Raw genomic sequence first — 7,873 nt, forward strand, 5'->3', positions numbered from 1 at the left:
TTGGTACGTGTGTTTCTGGTCCGTAAACTGAAGTGCTGCTACCTATGTCCTGTAGCAGCATCCTCCTGGAGGTCCCTGGCCATGTCGGGGTCTCTGGTTCTGTGGGAGAAGAGAACAAAATGGTGTCTGGCATCTTCGGTGTGAGTTGGACGATGGATCCAGGTGTGAGACTCCCCTCCCGAGCCTCACGGGAAGTGACTGTCGGCCCCTGTACCCAGGACGCCCGAACTGCTGTTCTCAAAGGGAAGATGGCCCCTAGCAGGACAGCAGTGCCCCGAGGCCCCCGACACGGGGAGGCTGTGCCCTGAGGCCCCCGACACGGGGAGGCTGTGCCCCGAGGCCCCCGACACGGGGAAGCTGTGCCCCGAGGCCCCCGACACGGGACTGCACATGGGCTGGGAAGCTGCCCCTGAGCTGTGGATTAGCTTTGCTTTCTGTTTCCCGCTGCTGACTCTCCGTGGGTTGAAGGCAAGGCCACGCCGCCCTGGCCACGGTCCACCCAGGACTGTTGCACAATCAGAAAGGCCGAACCAGTTTGTCCAGGAGGGTGCGGTGGAGCCTCACTCCAGCCAGCTGCTGAGCCCTGGCGACGTCCCTGCTGCTCCGAGGCGAGAGTGGGGTGGACCGTCTCCCGGACTCGGCGTTAGCGAAGGAAGCCTGGCCACTTGGATGGTCTGCATTCCCACGACCTGGAGCTGTTAACTGCCAGCACCAGCACTCCCTGGAGGCCAGCTGCACCCAGACACCAGGCTGAGACCAGGAGTGACTCGACCCTAGTCACCCTCCGCCACCTGTCCCAGTCCTTGACCTCCCGGGTCCCCTGGAAGTCAGCAGGATTCGAACGAGGTCTGCTGGTCCCGGAACCGCTACATCCAGCCCAGCTTTGTCTGGGTTACTGGTGAGCTTTCTAAGGTGAAGGTGACAGTGGGGGACAGGAGGCCTTGAAGGCGGGTGGGAGAGGCAGCCGAGGGTTGACAGTGTCTCGGGAGGGCTGCAGTGGCCCAGGGTTTAGGGCAGAGTGGGGGCAGGAAGCAGTCCTTTCCACATGGCTGATGCGCCGGCCCGAGCGCCCAAGCTGAGGGGCGCTCCTGGCCTGAGCCTGCGTCCACGGGTCTGGGAGTACGTTCCCTGCTGGGCCAGGTGGCAGAGGAAGCTGGCCTCAGGGCAACGGGGCACAGCTCTGTCCAGCTGCGTCCCCGTGTCTAGCCAGGGGCGTTTAAAGGAGCCGGGGTTCTCGTGTTGTGAGGCGTGCGATCTCTGTGGAAGGGTTCCCCGAGTGCTCGGCCACCAGCTCCTGGTCTCACTTTCCAGACCGTCCTGGACTCTGGGTGGAGCTCGGAGCCGGAGCGCGGAGCTCAGCTGCAGGCCTGTGCTGCAGGCAGCCCTTGGTCTGGTGCCCTGCTCTCTGGACAGTTCGTAGTTTTTAGAAGTGTAATTTATTTTGTTCATGCTAAAGAGCACGTGTACACTCACAAGAGAGCATGAGCACCCCAACAGCCCTGCTCCGGGGCCCCCTTTCCTCAGCCCAGACCGCCAGGCTCTCGGACTCAGGGTCAGGCATGTTTCCAGGTGCACCCAGGATCCAAACCCACATCGGCAGTGTGGTCTGGCACCGCTGTGCAGGGTGCCCGTGGCCGAGTGGTTAAGGGAGCTGGACACCACATGTCTGATGCGGTTCAAGTCCTAGACCTGGCAGCTCGTGAAACACACCGGGTGTGTGCGCACGTGTGTCTGAAATCCCGATGGGGAGGGAGGAGAGATTTTGGTGTGACCACGTCCCTCGGGGTTGCTCTGTCCGTCTCTCTGGCAAAAGATTGGTGACAGCCCTGTGGGCAGCCACACCGGCTGGCTCGTGTGACACGCTCGTGCAGAGGTGGACGTGGTGAAGGTGGTGGACGGCCCTGGGAACACCCTCACACGTCTAGACCGTCTCGTAGAGACACCTGTGCGGGACTGGGACTCGAGCCACGCGGGCGGAAAGGATGGGTTTGCACTCGGAGCTGAACAGAAACCTGCCCGTCACAGGAGCTGTGTGACTCTGGGCTCCTCCTTCCTGTGCTGTGCGGACGCCCCTGCCTGGAGGGGCTGGCGAGGAGTGAGGTGGGACGTGTCTGAGGAGCCCGTTGCTCCCGGGAGGTGGTGAACGCTGTTCTCGGCGAGGCACTCCTGCGCCACGTCTCTGCTCGCGTGGTGTGGTGGCCCGGCAGGCCCCGGCGGCTCACGGGAGGCCGACCACGGCTGTTTGCCCACCTCCTCTGTGTAGGGCCGCAGAGATAAGATTAGAAAGTGGTTCTGGGCCTTTAGATCGTACAAGCCATGTATTTGCACAAGTGAAGGTTTGTTTGAAGATTTTCTCTTCTGTGCTTTTAACCCCTGGACTGTCTCCACCTGGCACTCTGGCTCCCTGTGCCGGACTCTGACTTCAGCTCGGTTCCGACATGGCCTCCTGGGCTGAGCCTCAAGCCCACCCGGTGCCTCCCCTCAGTGGCGATCACAGGTGGAGGCCGCCTTGTTCCTTGCTCTGGCTGACCGGCTATGTCCGGGGAGCTGCGGCTGCACTGCTCCGTCCTCCCCGAACGGCTCACAGGGCTCGAGCTCCTTCACGTGCTTTCTCTGCTGGCTACGAGGCGCACAGCGCGCAGAGCTGGGGGCAGATGCAGGGGCGAGGTGTGGGAAGGACAGGGTGGCCCTGCCCGGTCTGGGAGCCCCATCCCACCGTGCCGGCTCCTCAGACCCCATCACCCATGAGTATGTAGAGGCTCCCCTGTGGGTGGGGTTGACGCGGGTGCGCCACCGTTCAGGGAGTTCTTGACAGCGTTCACTGATTCACTCAACAGCCTCCTCGCCCGAGTTCGGTGGGAGGGCTCGAGGCTCTGAGCCTCGGTCTTCCTGGCAGTGCTTCCATCCCAAAGCTACCTGGAGCCCATCACCCGTCAGCCCCGCGCAGGCGAGACACGCTCACCACTCTGTAGGCAGGGCCTCGGAGCTGTGTAGGAGCCTGGACCCAGGCCCAATACTGGCTCTTCCCACTGCCCTGCCAGGATGCCAGGTCTCCCCTCAGAGGCCACCCTCCTCCGCACACGTTCACCCCAAACTGCCTGCAAGCTGGGTGGAGGGGCAGGGAGTGGGCGTGCTGTTAGGTCAGTGGTCCCCCGCAGGGGCACCTCAGAGGGTCCCCGGTGGGCGGTGACCAGAGGGCTGTTGTCTTGTCATTTCCGCACCGCGAGCCTGCGTAATCAGACACTCCGGGTTTCCAGCACCCGAGAGCATCTTGAGAGGTATTTCCACGCACCGTCCCGACCCGCAGGCTCATCTCCGACGTGGCGAGTGAGCTCCGGTGTGTACTCACACGTCAGCACACGCACCACCCCGACCCGCAGGCGTGTGTCCAACATGGCAAGTGGGCTCCGGTGTGTACTCACACGTCAGCACACGCGCCGTCCCGACCCGCAGGCGTGTGTCCGACGTGGCGAGTGGGCTCCGGTGTGTACTCACACGTCAGCACACGCGCTGTCCCGACCTGCAGGCATGTGTCCGACGTGGCGAGTGGGCTCTAGTGTGTACTCACATGTCAGCACACGTGCCGTCCCGACCCACAGGCGTGTGTCCGACGTGGCGAGTGGGCGCTGGTGCACGCCTACCTGGCAGTGCCCTGTAGTCAGAGTGCGGCAGCCAGCTGTCCTGTGGCCTAGCTGTCCCGGTGACAATTTCCGAGCGGCATCACCGAGTGGACCCTAAGGCGTGGTGGCCGTGCCTTTCGCTGCGTGGCTGCCTCAGCTCCTGAGCACCGTGCGTATGTGGCGGCCTCTAAGTTCTGCCTTAGTCTGCGCGCACACCTGCCCTTGGTGTACTGAGGCCGCTGGACCAGACGCACCCACGTTACCTATAGTGACATCCCGCCCCCTGTATGGTGTCCGAGGCCCAGAGGGTCTCGCCTGCCACTGCCCCGGGCCCACCCTCTCCATGTCGGTCCTGCGATTGTAGCAGACGTCAGGCTGTTGGTGCCCTCGCCCTGGTGGGAGCCGGGATGTGCGTGGCCTGCCCCTGGTGTGGCACGGCGTCTTACCTTTGCCCTGGGTTCTGACGACCCGGGTGGTCTGTCCGGAGGTGTCCACACTCACGGCGTCCCGCACTGACACACTACCACGCTCTCCTCTGTGACCCCACAGAACCCACACAGCCCTCAGGCGGGCTCTCCTCATGGTGCCGGTGGGCCCCGACCCCCTGGGCCCGGTGTGCCCTTCCGGCCCTGTCTCTTCACTGCACGGGGTGGGGGCCACGCGTTCCTCTGTGTCCAGGAGGAAGAGGCTCTCTCCAGCATGGGCTCCTGCCGCGACCCTCGGGCCTTGGGACCCCGCCTACCCCGCCCTGCCCTTCCCTGCCTTCTGTCCTGGCCTCCCGGGCTGTGGTGGTGACGCCCATGACAATAGGGGTGTCCTGCGTACATCGGGCAGGGAGCATCAGCCGTCCAGCCTGGTTGCCTGGGTGGGTAAAACGTGAGGCCTAAACCCAGGCCTTGGAAGTCCCTGCTTTCTGGATGGCTGGGGCCCTGCTCGAGTGACGCTGGGTCCACAGGGAAGACGGGGGCTCTGTCCGGCTTTCTGGGGCCTGTGCCTGCAGCTGCCTGTCACCTCAGCTGGAGGGCCAGGGCATGTGGCTCTGTGGAGGGTGTCCGTCTCACGCTCTCACCGAGAAGCGTGCGCTTCTTTAGTGGCCCACGCGGCCAGGAGGAGCTGGCGGCTATCTGTTACAGACCAGTGCGCCGCTTCCCAGAGATCCAGGGGCTGGGTGGGAGGGGAGGGAGGGCGCAAGGGAGGCAGGGCCTGCTCCTGCCAGCCCAGGACGCGGGCGGCTCGGCTCTTCTGTGTCAGCAGTGACTAGCAGGCAGGTGAATTTCCCGGCAGAGGGCCTCGGGTGTGCGGTGACGGTGCAGGTGCTCACGGAGGCTGCTGGGTGGCTCTTCTGAACTGCCCCGTGCCGCTCACCTGTGCACAGTGTGGACAGTCCGGCCAGTGCCACCCAGGCTAAGCCTCCCGTCGTCAGGGCTGGGATTCGGTCTTAGCCCTGCTCAGAAGAGGGCGCCGGACCCCTCTCCGCGCTCAGCCCTCAGCCCGGCCACGCGGCGTCCTGCAGAGAGCAGACTGCCCTGCGAGCGTGCTGTCCACGGCCCTTCCCCCAGACGCAGGGTGTGCCCGGGGTTCTCTGGGGTGGAGCTGATGGCGGACAGCACCCCCCGCCCATGCCTCGCTGCTCCGGGATCTCTGGGCATTTCAAGCAACCACAGACAGAAGCCGCCCTCCCACAGGCACGAGCACACAGGCTCAGGGAGAGCCCAGGGCCCGGGGCACTCACCCTCGAACCTTGAGTCACGGAACCCAAGCTGCACCCTGAGTGCCTTGGAGGGTGTTGGCTCTCCTCACTGTCACCTTTCCCCAGGGACCGGCCTCCTCGCCTCCAGCTGGTTGGCCACAGACGTGGGACCTGGTCCTGAGCCTCCCTGGGCCAGGGCCACGCGCCCTGGTCACTCCTCCAACTGGATCAAGTGCCCACCTGAGCTGCCCTGGGATTCTGTGCCACCGGGTTGATTGCCTGTGGCCGTGGGCAGGTGGGCAGGAAGTGATGTGGGCAGGGGGGTCTGGCTAGGGGAAGATGCCAGGATGGCCGCCCGACCCCTGTCAGTACTTTCTGCAGGTCGAGACTTGGCCCTCGGGCCAGGGCCCCTGGGCAGTGGATGGAGCCCGGTGGTGCCCGCACAGGAGGTTGAGACTCAGAGGCTCAAACTGCTGAGAATGCGTCTGATGGGCTGTGCTGGCTGGTGGCGTGGGCAGAGGGGTGGCTCAGCGCCAGTACCACGGGAGTGGGAGCAGGGCTCTAGTTCCCTTGTGCGGGGGCTCGCCCTGGGCCAGGCCGGGTTGGGTCGGGGTGTGTGCAGGGGCCGGAAGGGACTGAGCTGGAAAAGTCGTTGAGGAAGGATGGCCCGCTGAGGAAGGCCCTGGAGAAGCCCGTCCTGGCCTGCCGTCTAAGGGCCCGGGTCTGCTGTGGCTGTCGGCAGGAAGACGCAGCGGGAGGGGCGTGTGGAGGTGCGGTGGCGAGTCTCCAAGTCCCACATCCTGCAAGCCGCCGTCACGAGGCCTCGAACACGCTCACGTTCGTGGCAGGTTTCCTTGGGTTGGGATGGTCTGGGGACGCAGCTGTCGGACGGCCGTTGGGCTGGGAGAAGCGCGGCTGGTGGCTGTCCTTTACGTTCGTGAAATGCCTTGCGTGTGTCCCGTCCACGTGCCCCTGAGGCTGCCACGTCCTGGAGTGACGGGGGCTCCGCAGTGGACCCCAGCTGGGAGTCGCTTTGCTCCTCTGCTCAGGGCGGTAGGGCAGCATGAGGGGCTGGGGGCTGCGCAGGCCGTGAGGATGTGGCTGCTGTGGCCACTTGCAGCTGCTGGCTTTGAGGTGACCAGGGAGGGGACCCCTACCTTAGCCGTGGGACTGGAGCGAGGCCAGCCTGGCCACTGTCATCAGCAGTCGGGAGTTTCTAAAAACACCCACATGAACCCCCTGGAAATTGGTGTCATTCATTCAACAGATGCTACCGGGAGGTCGGCCTCCCTTGTGGGGTGCTGGGAGACAGCCAGTCTCCAGCTGGGGTGCAGGGCTCTGTGCAGGGAGCCCGGGACGTGACAGTGGCACCTCTGGCCAAGGCTCTGGGTCTCCGGCCTGAGCAGAGCCTTTGTGTGGGCCCAGCGCCGTTGAGGTGCACCCAGGGGTTCGAGGGGCCGCTGGCCGCTGGGTGAACACTTTGGCTTCTCAGAACCTCTGGCTTGCCTCACGCCTCTGTGGTATGACCCCAGTCCTTGGTGGGCTGTGTCGATGGCTGTCTGCCACTGTCCAATGCCCCGAAAGGCGCAGGTCCATCCCAGCACAGCCGAGCTTAGGTCCCCGGAGCACCTCACACTGAGCCGGTGGCATGGAGACCCTCACACGGTGGGAGCCCTCTAGGCACACGCATGTACCCCCTGTGCAGCAGCCTCCTCACGGGTCAGATTCCTGGGGAACCCAGAGCACCCCAGCCAGCCCTCGTGGGTCAGTGCACCCTACACCTCGTGTGGCCCAAGGACAGCCCTCGGGGCCAGCCCTCAGGTGGTCTGCAAGAGAAGCAGGGTGCCCTACTCAGCCAGGCTTCACTGCTGTCGGCCTGGGGTTCCAGAGACAGTGAGGGCTTCCCCCAGGGCCCTCTTGCCGGCCAGGGCAGGCTTCCTCCTCCGGTGGCTTCCACTGTCCAGACACCAGGGGGCGCTGCAGTCCCGCCTCTGCTCAAAGAGCCCAGGAGGGCCAAGGCTTTCCTAGTCCTGGCGGAGGAGGAGCCCCGTGTGGGTGGCTAACACACTTAACAGCGGGGTGCGGACGGGGTAGGCGTTACCGCAGTGTATGCCTGTAGAGGGACATGGCTTGTTAGTCGTCGCTCTGTGCACATGCGTGTGCCTGTGCCTGCATGGATGCGTGCACGTGTGTGCTCGCCAGCACACGTGTGCACACTGGCTCATGGCGCAGAGCTGAGGCCGTGCTCCCTGCGGCTGCAGACGTGACTGGGCTGGCTCGGGCCAGCTGGCCCCTCGGCCGCGCCGGCCCTCATGGGGCCTTCTCTCTGCGGAGGCTGCGTCCCGCCATGCCGTTCTGTCCTGAGGTCACCTGCTCAGGGGGCCACGACTTCGCCGGGCGGCCTGTGTGCAGGCAGCGGGGCCGGGAAATGGATGGTCTGCCCCCACCTCGGCCGCAGTCCGTTGAGGGTTGTGGCAGCATCCGAGGCCTGGGTGTGCTGCGGGGAGAAAGCACGTGCACCCGTTTTCCCGACCGCCCCCGTAAGCCCCCCCCGGGGGCCCCA

At 65.1% G+C, this 7,873-nt stretch overlaps 1 protein-coding gene across 4 annotated transcripts in view; it reads left to right on the forward strand.

The window, feature by feature from the left end:
• Positions 1–652: 652 nt before the first annotated feature.
• SLC1A2 (solute carrier family 1 member 2) overlaps positions 653–7,873 on the forward strand; it is a 76,140-nt gene continuing 68,919 nt past the window's right edge. For 2 of the 4 annotated variants that reach the window (XM_006162089.3, XM_014593085.2), the window contains exon 1: positions 821–898. The gene's annotated coding sequence lies outside the window, so the exon portion shown is untranslated. Of the gene's footprint in view, positions 913–7,873 lie in introns of all 4 variants that reach the window. The other 2 variants (XM_006162090.3, XM_006162091.3) reach the window with 2 other exon arrangements.

Source organism: Tupaia chinensis, unplaced genomic scaffold (genome assembly GCF_000334495.1).
Source record: "Tupaia chinensis unplaced genomic scaffold, TupChi_1.0 Scaffold139733_1, whole genome shotgun sequence".
Classification (NCBI taxonomy): domain Eukaryota; kingdom Metazoa; phylum Chordata; class Mammalia; order Scandentia; family Tupaiidae; genus Tupaia; species Tupaia belangeri.